We start from the raw sequence: 26,366 nt of genomic DNA on the forward strand, positions 1-26,366 counted from the left end.
ATAATGCTGAACACATTCCTGTATGAGAACTGGAGTCTGACAGCCGTGAAAGACTGAGGCACTTACATTTGGGGAAGAAACATACAACAGCAGCATCAACAGGGAGACTGGCTTTCATGCTGCAGGCTTCCATGATTTCACCTGTGCCTGCTGAGACTGCAATGATCTGAATGCAGAGCTAAGCTGCTCAAATTTTACAGTTTCTAACCAAGAAACATAATGGTTATTTTTAGCAAGCAAAGCAGTCTCTGCAGTCAGGAAAACCCAAGGAACTCTCTCCACCACCCCACCCCCCCACACAATTTCTTCCCAAAAATGGCCACTTTAACATCCCCATATAGATAAAAATATTTAAAGCATTACATGAAAACTCTTCATTGACCTTTGAAAAGGACTATAAACAGCTACATGATCTCATTCTACACCTCAAACTGGCTATGATGGAAAAGACAGGCAAATAGCATGATTCAACCATTTTGACTTTCAAGGTCTTCTCTGAAAAATGTTCAAACTTTTATCATTTCTAAGACTGAAACTTGTCAGTCACAACCCCCACATTTCTTCACGCTTTGTTCAAAATACAAAAATATGTAATTTCTTCTCTTAAGGAACTTTTGCAAATCTTTCAAAGAATTAGCAAGTTCTACCTTATTTCACTTTTGTTCAAGTTCTGAATAGTGTGACTGTGCTCAGACTTAAAAATACTGCACTGACCTGCTCAAAATTAAGGCTGGATTGGAATGGAGTTTGCTTTCCTGCACTTGCTTCCTTGCCCAAACCACCCTACGATATCACCAAGAGGACTCCAAAACAAAATTGCACGTAAGAGAAACTGATAGTGTTTCCAAGATAACTTTTTTCTTCATCCCAAGCAGACTGATTTTTCTTTTTAGACATAGAATTAGCACGTCTATATTGCAAGCAGGTCCATGTATATTTTGCCCTGCCTCTACAACTCTGTGCAGTCAGGATGTGAACCCTCAAATTTCAACAAGTATAATCTAGAAACAGGAAATGTGCCCATAGTCAATTAGCTGTGTACTATGAGAACTCTACTATCTGATTTACATGCTATATCTGTACTTGGCTTGTTACTGAAAATGTCATTTTAAAATAGTTATTTTAGACATTTCCATTAGATATCTAATGGATTGCCTAACCCAGCAGTCCAGCAAATTAAAATAAAAATTCATCAAGCCAGTAGAACATGCTTGCTCAGCAAATTTCTCTCCTGATTTGTCCTTAAGGATCACTTCATATATACACATACAAAGTCTTTCTAATAATCTCCCTTTCTCCATCATTTAGCATCAGCTGCATGCAAACTTATATTTATTATATCAATAAAATTGTCCATATTTTAATACTTTCCACAAAAATAATGTAATAAGTCATGTAATTGCTGCTCTAAAAATAGCTGTGCATTTATAACAAAAATGCGTTCTTACAAAAATGTGTAGAAACAAATATTTTTTGTTGTGCCGTTACTGCTTCATGCTGTAGCATTATGCTAATCAGAAGCTTTCTTGTACAAATAAGTTTTATAGGATTCAAAATAGACAGAATAAGACAATTGGAGAATTGGTATTCTGTTAACGAACCAAAGTCATTATTGCCAAGCTGACATGATTATTGCAGAAAACCTTGCTCATCTACCTTGAGCTGTAGTATCCCAGATGGGATTCTAGAGGCCTGGACTCTGACATCCTCGAAGTAAAGAAGTTTCTCCTCAGATTCAGATGGAACCTCCTATGCTTCAGTCTGTGCCCATTGCCCCTCATCCTATTGTTGGGCACCACTGAAAGGAGTCTGGTCCCATCCCCTTGATACCCACCCTTCAGATATTTATAAACATTGATCAGATCTTTCTTTCTATCTATCTATCTATCTATCTATCTATCTATCTATCTATCTATCTGACAAAGTTGCCCTACCCCCAGCGTGGCTTGAGATCACTCACTTTGTTGTTGGCTCCTGAGGACAGCCAATTCTGAGAGCCTTTGTAAAGGAACTGAGCAGTCTTAGGAGGCCTCGAGCAGGGGACGATGCTCAAGTACAGTGGGTTGGGCAGAGATTCCATAAAATATTAAACTTCTGATGTTTCTGGGTGCACAAGTCTTCGAAATCCCTGACAGTGATCCTTTCTAAACAATAAATAACTGGAAAGTAACCCCCAAATTTCCTCTTCCTCATATACAATGTTGTCATTGCAATGCAGGAGCTTGAAGATGTATGGAGCAGGAATTTAGGGACTCTAATCAGTCATTCATTGTATTGGTTGAAAACGAAGCAAAGTCTTTTATTACCAGCATTATCAAAACTGCTAAAACACAGGAAATATTTATGTGTCTCTTACTGAAACAATGCTTCCTGCTAGCTTAGTAGTTGTGCAGCCTTTAAATCCCAACCCCTAGGTCAAAGGAATAAGCAGAAATTTGCAGTAAATTGTCAGAAAGTACTTTGAGATTGTGCAACTGAATGCACAAAACAGCACTAATCTGATGATGAGCAGGTGAAAATTCGATAAACCTTTCTGAAGCAGATGTTTCTTCAACAATCCCCTTTTACACTCGTCAAATGGTTAATATAATCTTGAATCTGACAAGAAAATTTAAACCAGTCAACTGGACGTTTCCTGCAGAGAAAGTTATAATATATTTCTGGCTGAACCGAGGAATAAAATTATAAAAAAGCATTGCTTGATTTAATAGATTTTACACAGATTTAAGAAAATGAGTCTAACTGATCTGAGGCTACCAGGAAGCCAGTCTAGCAGCATATATTACCAGAAGTAATTTTCTCTGATCATTTAATTGAAAAAAAAAAAAAGCTAAGAAGAAATGCTGCTTTAAGTAAATACAGATTAAGTAGCAAAATCTTTTGAAGCATGTTGCAAGTACCAGCACATTAGATCGGCTAGCTTGTAAAGAAAGACACAGTGTACCAGCTTCCCATAGCAGAACCTCTATCAGCATCACTCAGAACTGCCATTTTAAAATAAGGGCCCAATGGAGCTTCTCTAAGTTATTCATACACCATTTAGGAGGAAGGTTGTGAGAGGTATTTGAAATAACTCCCAATAGCATCAGTGTGAGAAGAGTGAGGTAACTGAAACACACATAGTGAGCATGGCCCTGGGCCTGCCTTGTTGGACCCTCCCCTGACGTGAAATAATGTCCTGGGGCAGAGGTGGTACTGGCAGCTGCCAACAGTGGAGAAGTAGCGGGTGCCTCCTCACTGGATCCCACTTGGCCCAGAACAGACTGGAAAATACGAGTTGGAACACCAAGCCATAGTATCTGAAGGGAGATTTATCACCTCCCTCCATCCCTGCCAGTTTTTGGTTTGGCAGGGGCATACATCATGCAATAAACTCCAAGAAGTCACGTTAGCAATGCAGAATGTAGGAAAATGTGAATTTTGTGCAGGCTGCCCAGCCCTGGCATTGGAGGCCCCATCTTTGGCTGCAGGTGTCCGTTTGAGGCTATGCTGCTTCCTCACTGCCACCCCATACCCCAACAACTATTTCTGATACTACTTTGTGCCCGCCCAATGCTACCCGGAAAGATACCTATTAGTTTCATCTTTTTATTTTTAGTGTATATACACACACATGTATATACATATGTGTATATATATTCTTCAATTTTATATATATATATGTACAATGCTTGCACATAGGCGTGTACTTCAAAATTACAAGGAGCAAATTCTTCACCATTAAAAGCTCCCTGCCTTCAAATACCAAGGTCTCCCTAGTGATCCTCAACACTCACACATCTGCTGCATTCTTTCATCCCAGAGGAAATTTATTTAAGCAATGAGACTTTTCATTTAGGGCACTTTCTAATTAAACTACCAATCTTTAAAGCTTCTGCCTTGTAAGACTCATTGTTCTTTGCACAAGATGAGAAGGCAGTCACAAATCATTGTCTCTATAGAGACACATATTTGTTTAAAAAAAAAAAAAATTAAAATACTTAGCAGCTTGCAATTTCATGTCCTTGAAATTAGAAATGCTTGTATAGGTTAATATAGGGAAATAGTCAGCCTTCGTTCTGTTTGACTGGGCCCTCAACACATCCCAATGTCCACAACATCTTTTAAAAATGTGTAAGTTCTTCGAGATTTTAATTGTATTGTCATAGACTCACTAAAAGTTCTTTAGTTCCGTATATAAGGACATTACCTCCCATATGAGATTTCCATATTCTCATTATTACATATAGGATAAAATCCATCTGGTACCATATACTATTTTTCAATTGAAAGCGAGAAGTAAAAGGAGAATTTTAATGTCAAAAGGATTACAGGAAAGCACTTACCTTATAAGCCAAGACTTACAGAGAGGCTGAAATTAGATGAAGCCCCTGTTCCCTATTGCCACTCCACTGACTTCCTTTTTATGAGGCTGTGAAGACAGCTGGTGAACCTGACATCCCTGCAGCTTTTAAGCACTTGTACAACCTTCTTGGACCACTATGTAACACCCACTATAGACATGACAAATGTTCTGCTTGGAAATCTGTCTGTCAACTTCCTATTATTGGTATCTTGGGCTGGATTTTTTTCCTATAGCTCTAGAGGTCCACATTGCAGATTCCTATATACAAATTAGTCTTCCTAGGCTCTCTTTATAATCAGTGGCAACAAATAAGCACCTCCAGGCATAATTAATCTGACTGAACCGAAACATCTACTTCAGGATGAGAATAACTGTGCCCTAGGGATGCCTGCTTCTCTGTGTAGGGTGACAATTCAGGATTAGATGGCTGCACTTAGTCAAAGAAATGTCACCATTTCTGTTTGAAAGAATTCTTTTCCCCCCACACTCCCAATGTGAAGCACAACACTTGGGTACTGAAATCTTACGCAGTCCTAAGGGGAACCTGTACACGACATCACACTAGAGAGTTTGCCCTCTAAAGAGCTGCTCCTGTTTTGAGAGTAGAGACTCGACATTTCTCAGCAGAAGGAAATCATCGGTTTGCTCTAATTAATGTGGCTAAAAATGTGTACTAAAATGGACTTCCTCCATTTTCCACCCCTATGTTAAATAATTTGACAGGCTACTTCATGCTCTTAGTTGCCTATTTCAGTCCAAAACACCCTCTGAATAGCACTTGTAGCTAATTGATTCATCTTAATGCGCTTCCAGCTTATTCTTTAATGCTCCAGCATGGTACTTTTCAAATTCTGAACACAGCAGAAAGTCCCCCTGTGAGAAAAGCTTCTCTGAGCTTCCCCATGGGGTTTTCAAGCCAGAGTTCATGGAGGAAGAGGCAGTGGGCAGACATACACCACCTCCAGCCATGCTAGAAATGCAAAAAAGCACCCACATCCTGAGTGATCAGGTTTAATCCTTTCGACCAGCACAGACAAGGAGACAGGGTGCCAGCTGAAGCTTGCCTCTTCAGCATGTATAACATGGGTGGTTGCTAGGGCTATTTCTCTTGAGCTTTTAAATGGGAATTTCCTAAAGGGAACACAGGGTGGTTGTTCTGGGAACTAGCTGACTTTCCCAGTCCCCAGGTCCATCATATTTAGTGTCATTAGTACAAAGACAGGCCAAACTAGGTTTTATTTTGTCCATACACTCAAGCAAGGCACCACCATATTAGAATAAATATTAACTGTGGACTATTCTCCAATATCAGGAGCTTAAGCCTAGGGATAGATTTCTCCAACAGAGAGAGGAAGGGAGAAAAAAATAAAAAAAAAAAAAAGCTTTCTCTTACTTTTAATCCTTCATCCAGCTTCTGCCAAGAAAGAGAGGCTTTCTCAGCGTAAAACATGAACATATAGCTCAGCCTCGGAGAAGAAGCTGCCAATGTTAAATGTGCTTTAAGACAGCCTACCAGCTACACAGATTGCTCCAATTTTCTTTCCTGAACTTCATGTGTGTAATGTGCTTGCTGAGGTGCCAAGTGCACTAAGGATATTGCCAGATGCATGTGGCATGGATAACCTGCCCCAAAACAACACTGGTGGTGCCTCATCTGGTGCTGGGACATCTGCAGTTCTTGGCAGAAAAGCTCTTTTCTGGTCCCACTGGTTTCAAAAAGCACCTTTTGCCAGCAGCATTGTGATCAAATGTGTCACAGTTTAGCTTCAGCCATCTGAAATGGAAAAAGGACCAACTTTCTAGTCAAGCACCAAGTTAACTTGAGAAGGAAGAGAATGTGGCCCTTTGAAGCGTAGTCATTTTCAACCACACTCTTGTTTCTGGAAAATTATTTTTCTCACTAGAGAAAAAAAAAAGATTTGGAGAGAAATCTTAAAAAAAAATATTCTTCATGGATACATCCCTGAGTTATACCTTTTTATGCAAGAGGCCTTCAACCTGTACTTCTGCTTTAGGTACAAGAATACCCAAGGACCTGCTTCTATCTTATTATTCCTAATTTAAACACATCAAGGAGTGTTTAGTCAAAGAACATTTCCACTGGCTTTACTTGGAGGGAAGGCTATAGCTGCTGACCAGCTAAATTGTTTTTAAGTTATTTATACTCTGTTCTCTTGTTGCACTAACAACTAAGAAAATTACTGCAGCCTTATACAAGGCATGATGAACATTTTGATTTGCCATGTCTGAATCCATGTTCTTAGAAGTTTAAAGCACATAAACTTAGATGGCCCTTCCTTGGAGGACAAATCTTTTGGCAAGGTGACTGTAATGGCTCAATTAACAGGTTCAGCCTTTGATTTCAATTCACCCTGCACATCCATCAAAGCTCCCAAACACTAGAGCTTTAGGAGAGCAGACATTTTCTAACTACCTGAACAGATGGCTGGGAAGCAAAGTGCTTGCACCCAAACGCTAGCTTGCACCTTCAAAAAACTCATCCACAGTTCCACACCTGAGTGCAACGATAATTGCTTTAAGATAAAACACATTACAAATGCAAAGTACCACTAAGAACAGTAAGTCATTCTTAACGGTAAGCTCCTTGTCTCAAAGGGCTTTTCAGCATCCTAGATGCCCATTACATTTCCACCCAGTTCTCCAGGCTTAAAAAAATCACCCATCAAAAGAAGTCCTCGAGAAGTTCAAGCAAGAGCTAACAAGACCATCTGCAACCTTTCAGTGCTTAAGCTTAAGCTCAGTTTATACCTTATGGATCAGAAGTGCTGGGGCTGAAAAGCAAATCTCCTACCTGGCAGATGCATCAGGAATTATGTCCTGTTGGGTTCTTTTCTGCAAAGATAATGGACAGTGCTCATTGCTCAGACTACTTGCAGACTGTACAGAGATGGGGAGCTACATAACCAGCTTGCTGCTGCCGATTGGTAGGGATGGAGAAAGACAGACACAAGGGACCACTTGGTCAAATTGCACAGTAAGATATCCTAAATGCTGTACAAAACAGAGGGCTGAACTCAACTTGTCCTCAAGTCATTTTCACCACTAGAGCAAAAGGAAAGTACTTAGTCTACCTTCCATAGAGCACTAAGTTTTTGACAAAAGCCAAAAACTTGTCGAACTTCACCAGTTTCTGTGTTTCTAGTATAAAAGGAAGGAAACGGGGGATGTGGGAATTATTCAGCTTCTCTCCATTATCATAGACATTCTGTTGCTAATATTATCAAACATCTGAAAGTGTCATGTACTGTTGGCAATCTAGATGTCCAAACACAGAAAATTTGGATAATTAGAGCTATATGGATGTGGATTTTCCATTACCACTCTTTATTATTATTACTATTGTAATTCTGTGTGCCGAAAGAGTGGCTGCAACTCCATTATAGAGAAGGTTTATTTAATTAACTCCATATATACAGGTAGGAAAACTATTGTGCCTAGAGTAAGAGGGGCACCATTTAACCTAGGTATTGAATATACAATTGAACAGATAAATATAGTCCCTGACCCAGTGTTTGCAATATGGCAGATGAGGGAAACACTATTAAACAATACTTAACTGTTTTAAATCACTACAATTTTAGATACTTAAGTATAACTTATTTCCTAATGTTGATACTCAACTGCTTTAAATATTTAGCCAAGATAAGTTGTACCATAAAGATATGCAAGCATTCAACTAGATGTCGAAAGGCTTTCTCAAGAAATTGGTATGTGAGGTTCTTTATCCTATTTCATGGAGAATAGATCTTTATGAGCTTTTCTTTGGTTGTAAACAGAGCTTTAGGAAAAGCAAGCAGTTAATTCTATGCCTTTTGGCTAAAGTTAGTAAATACAGGCAGTCTTGGTTGTCTTTTTGAACAACTCCCCTATCTATGACTGTAGCAATAGCACTAGAAGCTTCTTTATAGGTAGTAGAACATGATTTTTAACCACATAAAGGTGTGTCTAAAGGAGGCATTTGGATTCCTCACCCCTACCAACTGAATCGTTATTTCTGTGGCATCTGTAGCCTACATATAGGAATAAAAATATCCTGATTGAAGAGGACACATGATTTGAACGTGCCTTTAATGTTCTCATCAAATGATCTTAAAGGGCAGTAGAATCTTAAATGAAAAGCAAAGGCTTGAAACAGCAAGAAGTCTATAGACTGACATTTTTACTATAGTCAGAAGAACGTTCCTGTGCTCATCAATCTCTTTTTTTGATGGATAAATGATCCAAATAATCCTTCTCCCGTGGATCCCCAGAAACATTTGTGACATTCTTAAAGGCAGTTACTTTTTAGTCTGCCTGCTCTGAGACCACACATATAAATACTTAATAGCACAGCTTATGAAAACTTTTCAAAGGCAATTGCCTTTCCTGTGACAGACCTTTTGCTGGTTTTACATAACTGCTTTTAGAGTGCAAGTGCAGTAATCATCATCAACGGCAAACTGAGAATATTAAAAAGACCTATTCCCATACGTAATTTATGACACCATTTTTATTATCAACCTGCAATATACACAGCTGAAGAAGCCTGAAAAAATAACTGTTGTTATTATTCTTATTCTTGCAAGATGTAAGTGGCACATAGAGCTGAGGTCAAAACCCAAATTCTTAAACTTCAGTTTCAGGCTGGAAAATAACTTTCTCATGCCATGGAATCAAGCAAATTAAGAGCCCCTTGCTACCAATTTCCTAAACGGATGTCTCTTGTCAACAGTTATATTGCAGACTTTTATTAGCACAATATAATCAATGACGCAGCTGAGCTTCCTTGTAAGGCATACTTCCTACCTGCACGCAAACTCAAGAAACAGTTGAATAAGAGGTCACAGGTACCTCTTCTCTACTCCTACATTTTAGCAAAAATAGAGCCACCAAGACACCAACTTCTTGTACTTTGAAGACTGGTCAATATCCCCCTTCTGGATATTCTGTAACAACCATCAAGGCAGAAAAAGAGTTTTAATTGCTTTAGGCTGGAAAAAAAAAAAAAAAAAAGAGTATTATTAAGAAACAATCAGACAGTTCTTTCTTTAAAGCCAATTATGGCTTTAGCCTTGGTCTGACAAGTGTTCAGCCAGAGCAAGAAACATGTATGATACGGTCAGTGGTACAGGGCAAGAATCCCCAGCTAGAGTGCATCTATTTTTCTAGCTGGAAGAAAATTTCAGGGGAAAAAGCACCAAGAAATAATCACTTTGTGTTCAAAATGCCTGATATGAACAAAATTCCTTTTCATTGCATTTCATTATCTCGCCAAGAAGCACTGAGAGAAGAAGAAAGAAAGAAAGATCTGCTGCTTCCCCAAATACAGCGCTGCTCACAGCAGCCTCATGAGGCTCCAGCTATTCACCACCGGCTTATTTCAGAGACCCAGATACCCAAACTTCTAACAATCACTTGTCTTTACAAGGTTACCTCAAGCAATGTGCAAGCATTTGGCCATACCAACATCTGTAAATACTCAGCATCATTATTTCTGAGTTGCACTGAAGCACAACTTTCTGGGGATCATTAGTGCCACTCCACACCATGACATCTGAGCAACCATTGATTAAATTAAATAGCCCTGATTAAACTACCCCACAGTCAGACCAAAGGAGGAACAATTGCAAGCTGTAACAGATTATTTGAACTAGATACTTTCTAGTCTAATTGCATTTTACTCCTTACTTCAATCCTCCAATTCCAGGACTATTCACACAGCTGACAGTTTACAGTAAATTTACGATGCGTAAGTACTGGAATGTCCACTTTACATATAGAGACACTTAAGTCATTCGTTCATCCAAGTTCTCCTAATATCTTTGTGGTCATGAAGGCACCGAAAGGACCCCACCAGCCTGCTTGGCACCAGCAGCTGAGATTCATGTGGGATGTAGAGTGAATGTCAAGGCAGCAAGGAGATGATCTGGTGCAGAAGAGAGAAATCAGTTCTGGGAGGCAGGAAGGTGCCAGCACACTTGCTTGATCCACATTGCCCTGCTCCACCATCCAACGGGGACCTTCCCAAACTAGTTTTGGCAAAGATATTGACTACTTCTAACTGAATAACTATCTCTAGTGTTTAAACCAACACATCTATTTCTTAAGCCTGAAAAGGCACTCATTGCTACAGTTCTCTAAACTTGGCAGAGGCAAACCAGCAAAAAGGGTGGCCAGGTTCACAGCGTTGGGCAGAGGCAGCTGTTTTGTCAGGCATTACACACGAAGACCACCTCCATCATTCTTGCTGGCTGTTGCTGCAGAAGCAACATCTGCACAAAGAACGTGTTTCCTTCTTGCCATCCAACTTCAACACCACTCGCTACAGGAAAAACAACTATCTCTTAATCATCACAGAAGTCAGAAGCCAACATCAAAGCAGCACATATATATAAAAAACCAACAGTTAATGTCAGGTACCCATTTATCTAAATTAAAATCGTTATCCATTTCAATGTAATAAGGAGCATAAAGCTACTGATCCCATTAAATGCAGCTGAAACAGGTTACAGCAATGCTTTTTGTCATAACAAAAGGTTAATCTAATGATCCTGTACTGTATTTGATGGTTATCAGAAGAAGTCAAATTTTATTTTAGGGGCTGGGTTTTTTTTTGTTGTGGGTTTTTGTTTTTTTTTTTGGGGGGGGTGGTTTGTGTGGGTTTTTTTGTGGGGGGGTTGTTCATTTACATTTGGTTTTGGGTTTTTTTGTGGGTTTTGTTTGTTCTGAAGGTTTATTGTTTGTTTGTTTTCTTGTCAGAGTTCATTTTTTTGTTTGTTTTGCTTCTTTCTTCAGTGTTCTTCTGTATTTACTTTCCACAATATATCTCATCTCCAACTGAGATATACGAGAAACCTTCATGGCATTTACAGGTCTGCAGCATTTTTTTCACAACTAGCTGAAAATAACAGTGAAGCAAGGACTTCAGTACATTTGAACATTTTTCCCTCCTACAACGTTATCTCAGACCACATGTTTTCCAAAAGCTCCTGTGCTGTTCTTGCAGGGTTTATTTAATTAAAATTTGGATTTACATTAGTTGATGAATAAATGATTGTGTCTATGAGGTTTTCTTCCACACAGTGTTGCATACTTTCTAGTGAACTGAGAGTATTGACAGTCAATATTTTGGTCAAAATAGGTTGTACTGGAGTAATCCAATGAAAAAAAATAGGTGCAATATTAATAACATGCTATTTTCAACACAACAGATTCAAAGATTTTGCAGCAAAGTTAGCTGAATGGCCTACATTAGCTCCTAATGTCTTCTAACAGAAAAAGAATTTCATTATCAGAAACAGTGAGAACAAAGCAATGGGAATAAATTATTTGCAGAAGGAAAATACTGTGATTGCTTGCCTAGGTCTAAAGCAATCCATTTGAACTATCAGAAAAGATAATAAATGTTGCAGTAGAGGTCAAGCAACAGTGAAGCTGGGAGCTGCAGCTAATGTTGCTGGAACTTTTCAACCCCAAAAGCCAGAGTTAAACACATACAGAACACGCAGAGCTTCCAAGTAAAGAAAATATATTTGATTTCTTCAGATGCTGGCAACTGCATTCATTTTATCTGTTCCAACAGGTTTTCTTAATAGAGCAAGGGGGCTCAGTTATCCTCCTGCTCAGCAGGAGCCGTACCTGGGAGGTGGAGAGGAACAGGCACCCCTCGCACAGACAGTGGCAGGAGCAGCAGGCACTGGAGCTTGCTGCTCTCCAACTGCGGACGCGACAAGGCCCCCACCCTCACAGGGCCTGAAGCTCTTACTGGAGCCCCAAGTAGCCACCCACAACCTTCAGGGCCTAACACCACTGCTGGAGGGCAGATTCCTCTCTATCCCGCACAGTGTCTGGGTGCAGCCTGGTCTGGCCAGGCTGAGGGGCCACCAGGGAGGTGTAGTGCCCTCCCCCCCCAACCAGCACTATTCCACAGCCCCCCAGCAAGGCGAAACAAACTAAAGACAGTGATGGGGTCACCCATAGCCTGGCCACCCCCAGGCATCACCCCAGCCAGGGCAGAGACGCCGTATTCCCATGGGAAGGAGCAGGGATGCTCATGGGGGTTACAGTTGTCCTTACCACGAGGATGCACATGTGCAGCGTGCCCGCAGCCGAAAGTACCCCCTGCCACCTCCTGTTCCTGACCGTCACGGTACAACTCTGGAGTGCCAGGCAGGGAAAAATGTATTTGTGTATTTGTGTGCTCTTTCTAGATGGGCCAAGCATGGTTTTATGCTGGCTTCATACTCCAGTTGTGTAAATAAATGAGCAAAAAGTTACAATAGTTCCCAGACAAAGCAGACAGGATGAGATTCCAGTGGTTCCCTTACTTGAGATATCACTGCCTGTTCACAAGCCCCCTCTCCTAGTTTGGTTTGTTTTTTTTTTTTTTGGTGGTGGTGGTGGGTTTTGTTTTATTTTGGGGTTTTGGTGGTTGGTTTGGTTTGTTGGTTTGTTTATTCATTTAAAGCGTGTGTACCAAAGAAACCACATCACAGTCTTTGGGACTTCAATCTTCAAACATTGGAGAGTGAGCCCACATGCCACAGGACTTAAGCAGTTAGGCAGCCCTTACACATTGCAGCGGATTGAGCCCCATGGTCTTTTTTCCGAGTTGCTACACTAATTAAATCACATCACAAAGGTGCTGTGACGTAGCTGGATGGGCCAAATATTATAGAATCAGTGTCATCAGCCAGTGATTTGGCTGTTTCTCCTTAGGCTTGCAAATTTTACTTGAAGCCATAGATACTCAGGTCAATTGATTAGACAGAGCATTCTGTTTATGCATATGTATATAACTGTCTGTATCTAGATCTATATCTTTTCAAGAAAGCCTTCAAATCCTGGGGCTGTGAGGGGGAATGTTTGATATATATGACCTACAACCTAAAGATTGTAAATCAAGAAATAAAGAGATAAAAGAGGCCCAGAATGTAATGTCATTGTTTAGTGGCTAAAAATGGGAAAGCATGGAATTAGAAAAAAGAAACAAGGGATTAGACAGATGTGGAGACTTGCCTGAATCTGTTCATTGCTCCTTTCCAGAAGAGTTAACATTAAAATACTCTTCAGCTCCAAAGAGCAAAACTCATTTTGAGCAGTAAGAAAACCTAGCTTTCAATAATGACTTCTTAAAATAGAAAACATGGAAATGATGGGCAAAAATACAACACAATATACACATGTATCTATATAAGGGTATACCATGCGAGACCCTATACTACATTGCTCATTACTTGTCAACAGTATATTGCTGTTAAAATGTTAAAAGCCCCTTTCTATAAGTTTCAGCAGCTTCAAAACATAAAACTGAAAACGCATTTTAGAAAAGATCTTCAAAGTTATAATTTGGTCTTGTCCAGTCTCCTGGTAGAAAAGCAGTTTGGCATGCTGTAGTTCATAGTTAAATCTTCCAGCTTCCAAATGTGAGAGTTGGACTGTAAGCAATCTGGGGAAAGGAATTCAGTACTTCCAACAGTGCTAAGCACAATGTTGCTCCCATATGTAACAAACAAGCCAGATGATACAGAAGCAATGGCTCACCTTTGATTTTTCCAGGCCTTTTCAAGTCTTTGAAGATCAGTACATTAACCATTTGCCTCTGCCCTTTACTTTTGCTTCTTATCACGTTATTATGGGAAAGCACATCTTGTAATCTTTATCTCTCTCAAAAACTACAGGGGCCATAGACAGCCTACAATTGCTGAGAATCCACTGGAGGGTTTTGAGCTTTCCTGAAGCAGTTCGGAATACTGATGTGCCTTCTGCGTATTTTGGTAATTAGACAGGCAGTTTAATGCTTCTCTTCAGCACCAGATTAATATTACATGTTGTCATGTGCAAGTATTGTCAAACAACTTTTTTTTAAACAATCCTTGTGAAATGTTTTGAAATATATTGCAAGTTTACATCAAGATTACAAAGAAATATTGTTATCATATTAAAAAAAATCATTTTCTCAGCATACAACATAAGGAGAAAACAACTGCTAGAATTATTGCTTCTTTTTGTTATTATTATAATCAAAATCTAAATGATAGCTTTATTCAGACCTCTTTTGAAACCACATACTTTTTTATTACTCAGGAAACAAAGAGCTGAAGTGCTGTGTACAAGCATCCCTAGGATGAAGTAGTGTCTAAACACTTCTACAGTGTTCAAGGCTTTAATGGTCACAAAGTTATGTTTTAAAATATCTTAGAAAGCCAACATCAATATATTCTAGGGGGAAGGAGGAATCAAGAACAGTAAAAAAAAATATTGAAAATTTGTTCAGAAATAGTTTCTTGGGCTTATCATTTTTTGGCTGTTTTATCAATTAGAAGTTTGGGGATCAATTGAAGCTGAATAATCTTGTCAGACAATTGTTATCTGTACTGAATTCCTGGGACAACAATAAGGTTGTTTTTCATAATTAATTCTGAATCACCTGCTTAAATTTTAAGGAGCCATTCACAGTCATCTGTTCTGTATGTCAGGTGTCACAACTACATTGAAATTATGCAAAGGAAAAAAGTTGTGTGTGACAGTCTGCTATTTTCCTATCAGAAATGAAGATGAGTTCACAAAGTGTTAAAGAACTTAAGACCTTATTTAGTAATCATAGCATCTGCATCGGATGATCTGACAGATCTAGGAAGTTTCCTAAGGAAGATAAATCCTTTTTTCTGTGTTTGAACATATTTTAACACTACCCTGCTGCTACAAGCTTTCTTGAAAGTGTTGTACCCCTAAAATATACCGAAGGCCGAATGTTTCCAGGAATTATTCAGCAAGCTGTGATGCCAGCTGACCACAGAGATGGTCATTCCCTGCCAAACCATGGTGCTGAGATCCCCGTACTGACTGTGCACAAGTCATTTCCAGACCAGCAGCTGGTCTGGGCCTGGTGGCAGCTGCTCCAGCTTGCCTCCATCCCAGCCTCACCACAGCAGCCTCGTGTGGAGCCAAGTGAATGTGCCAGCTTGCTCAGAGGCAGCCCAGCAATGCCAAACGTTGACCTCCGCTGCACAGCACAGACATGATGTTTGGTGTTCTGGTTCTTCAAATAAATTACTGTATTTGCATGAATTCGATGCAATTCAGCAGCAGCATGGGATATAGCCACCTGCAGGTATGCAGGGGGTACTCCAGTACCCTTCCTCCCACATTTGATTTTATGCAGTCTGTCCTGGGACTTATTTTTCCAAATACTGGTACTTTTAAAGGGCATCATGTTGCAATACAAATAAACAGAAGCAGAGAGAAAGGCATGCTCAGGAGCTGCAGAGTATTTTGAAACTGTGAAAAAGAGGAAAGCTAAAGCCCGATCTGTGCTAGAGAAGTTTTACCAGCACAGCTGAATCCCAGATCCCAGCTGTAGATGGCTTATATAGGCCTGGAACAAATGTGGGTTTTTTGCCATTAGCACTTATGCCAATTCACTGAGTGAACTAAACTCTTCTGTCTAAAACATTCAGTTGTGTCAATGCTAGGTTTTAAATCCTTAAAAAAATAATCTTAAAACCCCACACTGAAAAAGCACATTAAAGCAGCAAACAAGGACTTCCTAGGCATCTGGTACTCTCTCCCTTTGAAAGATACACTCCCTAGACAAAAGTTTCTTGTGGTGCTCATGGAGAGTGACCAGTTAGCTGCCCACATTAACACTCTGCCTCCACACAGGAGACAGCACATACCAGAATGGCTCTGTGTTTCATATTACCAGCACTGTGGCACCCCACACAGAGTACAGCAGAAGTCATGTCCTTTTCAGTACAGAATTAAGTTTGAAGGCACAGAATCTGGATTTTGGAAAAACAGCTCCTAACCTAAGTGTAGCTGTGGTGAACAAATCGATCTTGGTAGAAGCATCTATAAAATACTGCAGTGCCAGTTAGGAAGCACCAGTCTCAAATATATAGTTACACCTCTCTGCCTGGGAACAGTTTAGTTACCACTTCTAAAATGGAAATTTTTGTGCATGTTCCCAGGTTGAGATTTTATCTGACAGCTCCTATACAGGATCATCCCGTGTAAGTATCTCAAATCCACTTAGTAAGACTTCCCCAGCCTTCCACCTGCCTGTTCAGAGCTCCACCTGTGCTCTCAAAGTTCATTTTTTCCATGCTAAGCTTTTGTGCAATAGTTTTAAGAAAGACTCTGTGTGTTACAGACCTCAACAAGGTCACCCTCCACAGCCCAGGCTCACTGCTTCCTAGGGGTCCATGGTTTGACAGCATTTCAGGTGAGACAGGGTCTGTTGCACTATTTCCCCACGGCATGTTCATCTCCGTGGGGTGGTGGCAGCCCCCTGCATAGGGCAGGACCCAGGTCCCTTTGCCACCCAGACAAGCAGCAGGAATTGCTCTTGTCCTTCACCTCCTCACATTTTTCACAGGTTGTCTCCCTAGAGCTGCCGCTGTTCACTGGTGGAAGTCATCAGGGCAAGGCAGCGTGGCACCCTCTGATGGAAAAGCATTGTCTAAAGGACAAAACAAACATCCATCTATGACAAAGTTCTTTCCCACGGATGCATAACTTTTAGAAAGCTCTCAACAAATTCTGCCTGGTGTTCTGGCAGCACGCAGATCCTTTCCTCTCTGTCTTTCCCAAGGAGACTGGAAAAAAACATTTTGAGTTCTACTTCCGCTAAAAAGTTGATGCTTTTAATTTTCCTCCCACTCCCAAACCTACCAACTTTAAGGACTGCTTTGTTTGTTTTGCTTAAATTACTTCTTGGCCAGAGCTACATGCACATCATTCAGAGGAAACAGCCTGAATTGTCTTAGATAGTCCTGATAAAGAAAATGCTAGAGAACTGTTGTTCAGTGCAAACCCAATGCGGTTTACTATCTGACAGGCCTATTCCATTACACATGGTTAACAAGACCTAGGGAAAGACCTTCACTCTATGAGATGATCAGATGAGGACTCGAATAAAGACAAATGACATAGTGAAAGAAAGTACAGGGAAAGACACTGAGAAGTATGCAGAATGAGTCTTTGTAAAAAAGCATCACTCTCCAAAAAAACTAAGCAGATATTAGATGGCAGGTTATGTGAATTTTGCCATGTCTCCAAATTGTGAATAACCACAGATTTGTACTGTTCTTGTGTCACACAGAAACCCTGATGCAGAGACGGAGCACACTGACACGTCACCTTCACTCCTCTTCCAATAAGCTCTTTGGAGACCAGTTTTCCCTCAAAGCTGTCCTGGTGAGCACAAAGTAGAAAAATAAATATCCTACTGTTGTCCCAAGTGGTAGTCAGAAAATGATGTTTTCTTATCTTGTAGATTGAAAGAAAGATCTTTTCCAGACACATGTTTGAAGATATTGTTTTGTTATTGTCCAGGAGTAAACAAGGTAGTTTCTTCCAGATGAATAAAAGCACAGTTAGTGTATAATAAAAACCACATTTGATAAAATTCACGAGGAACTAAGACATAAAGTACCCACCTTATCTTAGAAGTCAACTAATACAGGAGCTACTCCACCAAAATGCCTGTTAACTGGAAAACACTTCAAGTTAAACTCCTCCATGTAAAAGACTTTCAGATGCAGGTGTATCAGTGAAAAAGGTTTGTGACTTACAACAGCACACGTATGTGTTTTCAGAGGGCTGGCAAAGGACATATGGCCCAAAAGCATAAGGGTGAGTGGGAAGTGGGAGAAAGAAGGCTGTGTTTTATTACTGTTCAAAGGAAGTAAAACTACCTCCCAGCCTCCTTGCTCCAACACTGCTTTGTGATTCCTACAGGTTTCAAGCCCTTATCTGAAAGGTAGCATTTTGAAAGACAAGCAAAGGCATTTTGCATTTTCACTTCACTGTACAAATTGAGTTGATAATCGTGAAAGCAAGCTTCTCCTGCACAGTATGAAACCAGTTGTACAAATTATATACAGAGATGGGTGAATAGTAATTTATTTGATTCACTGCCAATCCAAAGAAAAACTTGAAACAAAAGTGAACAAACGTAAAATCTTGGTTTTTGTTGAACAGAACTAAAATAAAATTTTTAAACACCTTTTCCTAACACAGACAGAAAATTTCTAGTTGAATGTAACATTTCAGGCTGTTAGATGAAAACTAAATTAAAGATGGGTGGCCAAAGAGTAGGGGTCAGAAGTGAGTGGCCCATTCACAATACGGAGAGTCCAAGTTCAGATCCTGGACACCCACCTAAGGAGACATGTGTCTGTAAGGACAGGGTGTTGATCATGTGGTTATATGGGACTTTTTCCACATGGAATACTTGCCATCATGAAGGTAGAGTTTTGCTCAGACAAGGGGATGGGGTGTCCAGACTCCACTTTGTTTCTCACAGATATTTATTTGGTCTGCACAGAACATCAGAAGCAAAAGAAATGTCATGAAGCAGCTCCCGCAGACACTGTTGTCCAGGACCTGGATCTCCCAGGCCTGGGGCTCTTCCACACCATACAGATTATGAAGGAGTTATCCAGATCATTAATCTGAGAGATCTGGATTCTAGATGCAAACTAGCCTTAAAGAGGAAGGGAAATCAATCCCCTCATCTAATGAATTACAGAAATAAATCGCTGTCATCTCCTCTGGAGAATTATGAATATGAGTCTGAAGTTTTCCCTTTTTCCAGACAAAATGATCAAATACACAACAGATTCACTCTCCAGTCACCCAACAACTGAAGCTGCATTTGGGAGGCACATTTTCTGTTTTATATAAGCAAGTCTGTCATCCTGTGGACCATGCCATTCTTTCTGGTCCTCCTTCCCCATTCCCAGAGGGCTGGCTGAGAATCTGGCTTGCCTCCCCCCATTCCCCCTCAGCTAGATTAAAACAGATGGCAGAGGCACATAAAATAAAGAGCAAACACAGAGTGACTAATTTTCCAAAAAGAAATTAAAAAATAAAACCGTCAACTTCAACACTAGAAGCAGCAAGGAATGCATAATTACTTTCTGAACATCATTCTTCCATATAAGCAAATGCAGCAGTTGCCACAGATATGATGACAATAAGGAGGGGTGTACCCTCCAGGCAGGCTTGGCAAGCAGCATAGAACTACACTGCAGACCAACTGGTGCAAGTAGAGAACATGACAAAGGCACCAAGGAGCGCACCACAGACCAGCTCCCCCTATATAGCAAGCCTGCTTCCCAGGCAGCTTTTGCTCAGTGTTCTGCTCGTGGTTACATGGCTGAGTTCCCAGCTAGTTCAAGTGGTACCTCCACAGAAACGGTAATGACACTTTTGAAATGCAGGAAGCCAAGGAGTTGCCCCCTTGTGACAGAGGCGCGGGAATCCCTGCTATGTGGGGTTGTCATGTTTGGGCTTGAAAAGTCTGGTATTTTGCAGACTGGAAAACACATAGCACTTCATAGTGGTCAAGAAGTAATGAAGCAAGGACCAAAGCCTTCTGGAGGGAAATGTATCCAAGGATCTACAGCCAGCATGCTGCAATTTATACAGCTTCAGTAGGAAACATGAAGGTGAGTTCATTATACCAGGAAGATGAGGACAGGAGCCATTTCAGTGCTTCACTCTGCCTCTTTGCTAGAGACTACGACCTTTGTTCTGGTCCTGACAGAGTTGGTGCTTGTATCTCTCAGCATCCAGTAGCACAGGGCAAGTTCATCTTCCCTTGGCAGCTTAAGTAAGCCCTAAGACTTTGCATCTCAGCTGCTTTGGTGGAAGCTCTAGCTCCCTCCTGTTGATTTTGCTCCAGGAGTAATAACATGACAGAGTAGACAAACAGGGTGGTAACTTTCAGGGGTAAGTCAGTCATTTTAGCCATTTCAGATTATTTCTGTTTGCTGAAATAAATTAAAGAGCTATCTAGAAAATTAAAGCAAGCATCATCTTTGTTGTGTCTGAAACAAAACATCCTGTAGTGTATCATTTTGCCAACACAGGGACTCTCAGACTGGTAACATGGCTAAGTAAAGCATCAAATGTAGGTTTACTATGCAACATCTGTGCCTTGCATTCAAGGCACAGAAATGGACTTTTCTTTGTCATTCTGTAGAAAATCAGAGCACCTGTGCTCAGGCAATAAATAGATTTGTGCATCTCTAAGCTGGAGGCACCTATCCTCCAGAACTCTCAGATTTATTGCCTTCATGTGTTATACTGATATTCAGGGCACGCTGCAAAGCCTATGTGTTTACCCATGCTTCTTCTGAGGGGTGCTTGGGATGCTGAATTCTGGATCATTTTTGGCTGATACTAATTCGATTGATTTATCTGTGATTTTATAGTTATTTGTGGTCTGTGCTTCTAGAAATGGGTGTGTTGTGACCTTGTACAAGTGGAAATGATAAATAACTCCAGTTAACAGAGAATCAAGCAGCAGAAGCTAAACAGCTTCCTTTATTCCTCCAGCTTACTAATTCATTTCTGATCCAGAATGTGCTCAGTCCCATAGACTGAAACAGTACCACCCAAAACAGGGAATCTAAACCATTACTTCAGTATGCATATACAAATATTTTAGAAAAATTCGCTGACAGATAAAGAACTTGAAATAACTCTACCTCCTAGTTAAGCAGCAGATACAGGCGGGGGGAAGGGGGCATTTTAAGCATGCGGAAATGCAGACTGGGTGTGGAAGCTGGCAACCTTGTGATTTCTGCTTCCAACTTCAAACGGCTCATAGACATCTATTTTGCATGCCAGGGATGGCAGGTTTGCAGCAGCTGCCTTCAGCTGGCAAATAACTCCTCTTACAAACCTGCCAGTCACATCCATGTTGTCCCAGGGGATGCATTGTAGCTTTAGGAGGCTTCGAAAGAGTTATTGGGAAGAAAGAATTTAAGGATAGGGGGCTAAGAATTATATGAAAGTGCTCCTCTTCCTTGCCTGTGGGGATGCTAGGGGTCAGGCTCAGCGAAGTACATAACCCCTGCCAGATGCAGTTCATACTCTTAAAACAGATTTGTTTAACCCAAAAGAATATTATTTCCCTCTACGCATATTTAATACAATTCATCATTACTAAGATAATAATCATTAGTATACCACATGGTTGGTATCTAAAGACACACAGCCACATTGGGAAGGATTTTTACAGGTTCATAAAACTGGTTTCAGACAGAATTTTAGCTCTCAAGTAAGCCTGGTACTTATAACTACTTTATCCTTCTATGGTTATTTTAGTCTTACCTCCAGTATCATGGTTAGCCTATACACGAACATGTGATAAAAACAGAATAGCTGAAAACAAGTGTAGAGTCTTCCCTTTCAACAGGAAAATAAATTTGTAGGAGCAGTTTCCACCATAGCAAGAAATCTGGGCCCTTCTAACCAGCTTACAGACCAGTTTGGCCAACAGACCAAGGAACACCACTAGCAGGTGAAACACTTCATCATTTAAAAGCCAGCTGAAGCCTGCTGGAATGAGAGAGATGGGCAGGATCTATCTCTGTCACTGGCACAACTTTGTGTTTACTTAATGCACAAAGGCTCTTATTGCTTTCTGTTGCAATTTAAATACGCTTTGTTCCATCAGTGGCTCATTTTGCTTTCAGAGTACTTCACTGTTTTTAAATTAAAGATGCATTTTGCTAAGAAACCCACATGGAAAAAAGCAAGCAAACAGCCCCCCAGTACACTCAAAAAACTTGTATTCAAAAGCAGTACTTAAATGCTAATCAGCAAGTTTTCTCATTGCCAGTGTTTAAACAATTTAAAATGAACCAGGAGCAAAAATCAAGAGCTGTAACCTTCTAATAGTTCAGTCTAAATTCAGGGTCCCAAAAGGTAGGCTCACAATGCCTTTCCCAAAGGCATTCCCAGCCATGTTCCTCCAGTAATCAATGTTTCATGTTATTTTCCAGGCTTATTCAAAAGCAGAGGAGTGCTGTTTTTCAAACCTGGAAGGACAGACTTATGCTATTGGGTGGTTATGGGCTTGACAACATACACACACATTCCTGCAAAATTGAGGACCAACAACAACATTCCATTTTCTTTCAGTGGTCACTAGACAAAATCAGTGTTTACTTTTCAGATAAGGCTGCACAGAAGCTTTCCCCCATGCTTTCTACACAATATCAGTAGGATGATATATGTGCTTCTACAGACAAGGAAGTACTTCCATTCTGACCACTTTAACATGCCATATCTGGGAGGGAAGGCAAAAAGATTTGTAGAAGTGGCTAATTCCTCAAAAATAATAATGTTCATGTATCCAAGATAACAGACACACTATCTTAGGTGAACAGCAGCTTCCTTTGTTTGCAGGGCACTTGTTCAGCAACTGAAGGCTAATATTTTAATGGGTCAACTGAAATACCATACTTGCATTTTAACAGCAGTTACAGATTAATTTACTGTATTAAGATCTACAATGAAGACAAAGTACCACACATCCTTTTCACCAACCTTAAATTCAGGAGAATATAATGCAATTGAAGCTTCAAGTCTTTCAAAAGTTTTCCAACAACAGCTGCATATTGAAAAGGTAATTATACAAAACACTTCCCAAAGCAATTACCATGGAATTTGAGATATAGAATCATAGAATGCTTTGGGTTGGAAGGGACCTCCCTGCTGCAAACTCCCATCCAACCTGACCTTCCAGGGATGGGGCATCCACGACTTCTTTGGGCAACCTGTACAGTGCCTCACCACTTTCACGCTGAAGAATTTCTTCCATATATTTAATCTAAATCTCCCCTCCTTCAATTTAAACCTATTACCCCTTGTCCTATCACTATAGGCCCTTGTCAAATTCCCTCTCCAGATTTCTTGTAGGTCCCTTTTAGGTATTGGAAGGCTGCTGTAAGGTCTCCCTGAAGCCTTCTCTTCCACGGGCTGAACAACCCCAACTCTCTTAGCCTGTTTTCGTAAAAGAGGTGTTCCAGCCATCTGATCATCTTTGTTGCCCTCCTCTTGACTCACTCCAACAGGTCCCCATCGTTCTTATGTTGGGGGCCCCAGACCTAAATGCAGAACTCCAGGTGGGGTGCATGAGAGAGCAGAGTAGACAGGGAGAATCACCTCTCTCGACCTGCTGGCCACGCTCCTTTAGATGCGTGCCAAGATATGGTTCATTTTCTGGGCTGCAAGTGCACATTGCAAGGTCATATTGAGCTTCTCATCAACCAACATCCCCCCAGTCTTTCTTCTCAGCGCTGCTCTCAATCTGTTCTCCACCCAGCCTGTATTTGTGCTTGGGATTGCCTCGACACATGTGCAGGACTTTGCATTTGGCCTTGTTGAACTTCATAAGGTTCACATGGGCCCACCTCTCAAGCTTGTCAAGGTTCCTCTGCATAGCATCCCTTCCCTCCAGCATGTCAATCGCACCACACAGCTTGTTATCATCAGCAAACTTGCTGAGGGTGTGCTCAATCCCACTGTCCATATTGCTGACAGAGATGTTAAACAGCATTAGTCTCCATACTGACCCCTGAGGAACATCACTTGTCACTGGTCTGCACTTGGACATCGAGACATTAACTGCAACTCAAGTGCAACCATCCAGACAATTCCTTCTCCACCGACCAGTCCATCCATCAAATCCATGTCTCTTCAGTTTAGAGACAAGGATGTCATGAGGGACATGTGTCAAATGCTTTGACATCAGTGAAGAGCTGATAGATTCAGCTTAGTCCTTCAAGAGGGGCACTGAGTTGCCAGTTCCATAAAAGTGGCCTTAAAAGCATCTGGACTGTAATAATTTATTTCAAAATAGTCACTTGTCACTGCTGAACCCATTCTATAATTGATGAAATACAGATTTCTCTTCAGTTCAGCATGGTCACAAGCTTGTTTTCATTCACCGAAGTAAATTCACTGCTCAGAGAAGAGGGCTCCAAGTCTTCTACACTTCCTTTTGAAGTCTTATGTCATGTATGTGGCCATAAGGAGATGCCCACACCACAGGGCAGAGGCACCATGCCTGTTCTGTGAGGCAAGAGCTCAGTAAACTCACACAGGGATAATAGCAAAGTCTGAGCTGGAAGGACAGTGTGTAGTTATATCAGTATGCCCACAGCACTTGGGAGCATCACCTGAGATTAGATCTTCCCTGCACTAAATGCATGCAAGAGATAATCTATGCTGCTAAGAGAAGATGACATAAATATGTAAAGTGGGGTAGCAGGGAAGCACTCCTGTAACTATTTTACAGAGAATGAACTGAAGCCCTTTAATTAATTTGCTCAAAAAATTACAAGGGAAGCCCACAGCAGAGGGGCAGAAGCCAGCTCTCCTGCATTGTAATCCAGTGCACTGTTCACAGGATCATCCTTCATACTCCTAAAAGTGGTTCAGCTGCTTACTGAAGACAGAAGCCAGTGATGGCCCCCAATTGAATTGAGTTCAACTTAGCAAGAGGAAATGCAGAATTAGTTCATCCTGGCAGTGATCAAAAGAGAGGGAAACAGCAGTCCTTAAATGCTGCCAGCATTTCAACTCCATACATTTATAAAAGTCTTTTTAGCTAACGATCAGCCAATAACCCTGCATGAATTCCTGCCACAGTTAGCAGAGGCTCCCCATCTCCCTTGGACAGGAAAGCCATCAAACTTTGTGACTGGCAGTCCCAAGCAGCACAGCCAGCTGAATGGCTCTGTAACCTCAAAGGGGGCCACCACCTTGGACAGCAGATCTTGTCACCATACTGCTGCCTCTCTCGGATGGAGCCACACTCCTTGCTCCACACAGCAGCCCGCAGGGACCACCCTGGGTGCCTGCTGCTGGGGCTCTGAAGGCAACCGCAGAGCATCTTATCACTCCACGTGGGAACAGGAGGGTGTATGTCCAGATGGGTACCATTAAAAAACAGGTTATGTCCCATGAGCAAGAAACCCTAGCACAATTATCTATCTAACAGTAGTACACTGAAGACTTGGTGTGGTAGTCTTCAACACTGCTGGGTTTCCATGCTAGCAGCCTGAATGAAATCTGAGCATACCGGCTGATAACCTTAAAACCAGACAGAAAAGCATACTTGGTGCACGTGGCAAGTAAGCACATTGCCATCACTGTGCTTCTTATAAAGAGCCTCCAAATTGCTTCAGTGCTAAGGAAACCTACTTGTTCCTACACACCAGTTCTGAGAACCCACCCATACCATTTTCCTTACTCCACAGTCTCAGACTGAATAATCTTTCAAAAGCTATTAATCAGCTTTCATTATCTCTAAATTGCTTTTTGCTTGCTTGCAATTAAGGACTAATATCCAAAGAGTTAGAAATTTATAAGGTAATTAACCATAATGAGTAACTGTTCTAAAATATGATCAACTGCTGTATATCAGCAGAAGTCTAAGTTTTTCCCAGTAAACTTTTTTTTGTGTGTATTTATACAAGCTTGAAAACAAAGACTTATTTAGCAGGGGTTGAACATTCACCAGATAATTCTATATGTGCCTATTCCTTCTCTGGGAGGCTATAGTCAAAAATATCTGCAAACTAGCAATTACTGTGGATTCAGAAGGTTTTAAGGTGACACTGACACGAAGAAAGATCTATTTTTATGCATGTGAAGTATATTTCAAGTTCAGAGAGAGGAACATGGAGAGAAAGTACATGCATGCTGTAATCAGATCATGCACAGGATAAGATTTTGATGAGTATTTGCAAATATCACCACATAAAATATGTTTCCTTTTCTTGCTCTTTCATACAATTAAACGTTGGTCAAGATACGCTAAAAGACATCCTGAGTAAGTCAATATCATATTAAGCATTGCCCAGGTTAGAATATCAAAACAAATCAGGGAGCTGGGTCCAGGGTTATAGAGAGTATATGAGATTCTTTTTAAGCCACTCCAGCATAACATCCAAAAGCTTTACCTATGTTAATAAGACTCATTTTTCATAAGAAAAATTATTTACTTATGTTATGTATTTCCCTGCATGTAGCATCCAATGTAACATAAGTGCAACCCACTCACTACACTCCAAAACTTGTTACAGAAAACCCAACATAGGGGTTCATCGGTAGACCTTACATACACAAGAAACTGCATGTCAAAACTCACAAGAGGATGAAATCTCATCCTCTTACTATGAATTGCAAACTCGAGTTTGAGAAGCTGGAA

General features: G+C 40.7%; 1 protein-coding gene across 2 annotated transcripts in view; it reads left to right on the plus strand.

Annotated features, from left to right (window-relative positions):
- The window catches only part of HTR1F (5-hydroxytryptamine receptor 1F), a 120,378-nt gene that overhangs the window by 88,795 nt on the left and 5,217 nt on the right, over positions 1-26,366 (plus strand). The window contains exons 3-4 of one of the 2 annotated variants that reach the window (XM_065829496.2): positions 17,451-17,545; positions 19,670-19,803. The gene's annotated coding sequence lies outside the window, so the exon portion shown is untranslated. The remainder of the gene's footprint in view (positions 1-17,450; positions 17,546-19,669; positions 19,804-26,366) is intronic. The other variant, XM_071809859.1, reaches the window with a different exon arrangement.

Source organism: Patagioenas fasciata, chromosome 1 (genome assembly GCF_037038585.1).
Source record: "Patagioenas fasciata isolate bPatFas1 chromosome 1, bPatFas1.hap1, whole genome shotgun sequence".
In the NCBI taxonomy this organism is placed as follows: domain Eukaryota; kingdom Metazoa; phylum Chordata; class Aves; order Columbiformes; family Columbidae; genus Patagioenas; species Patagioenas fasciata.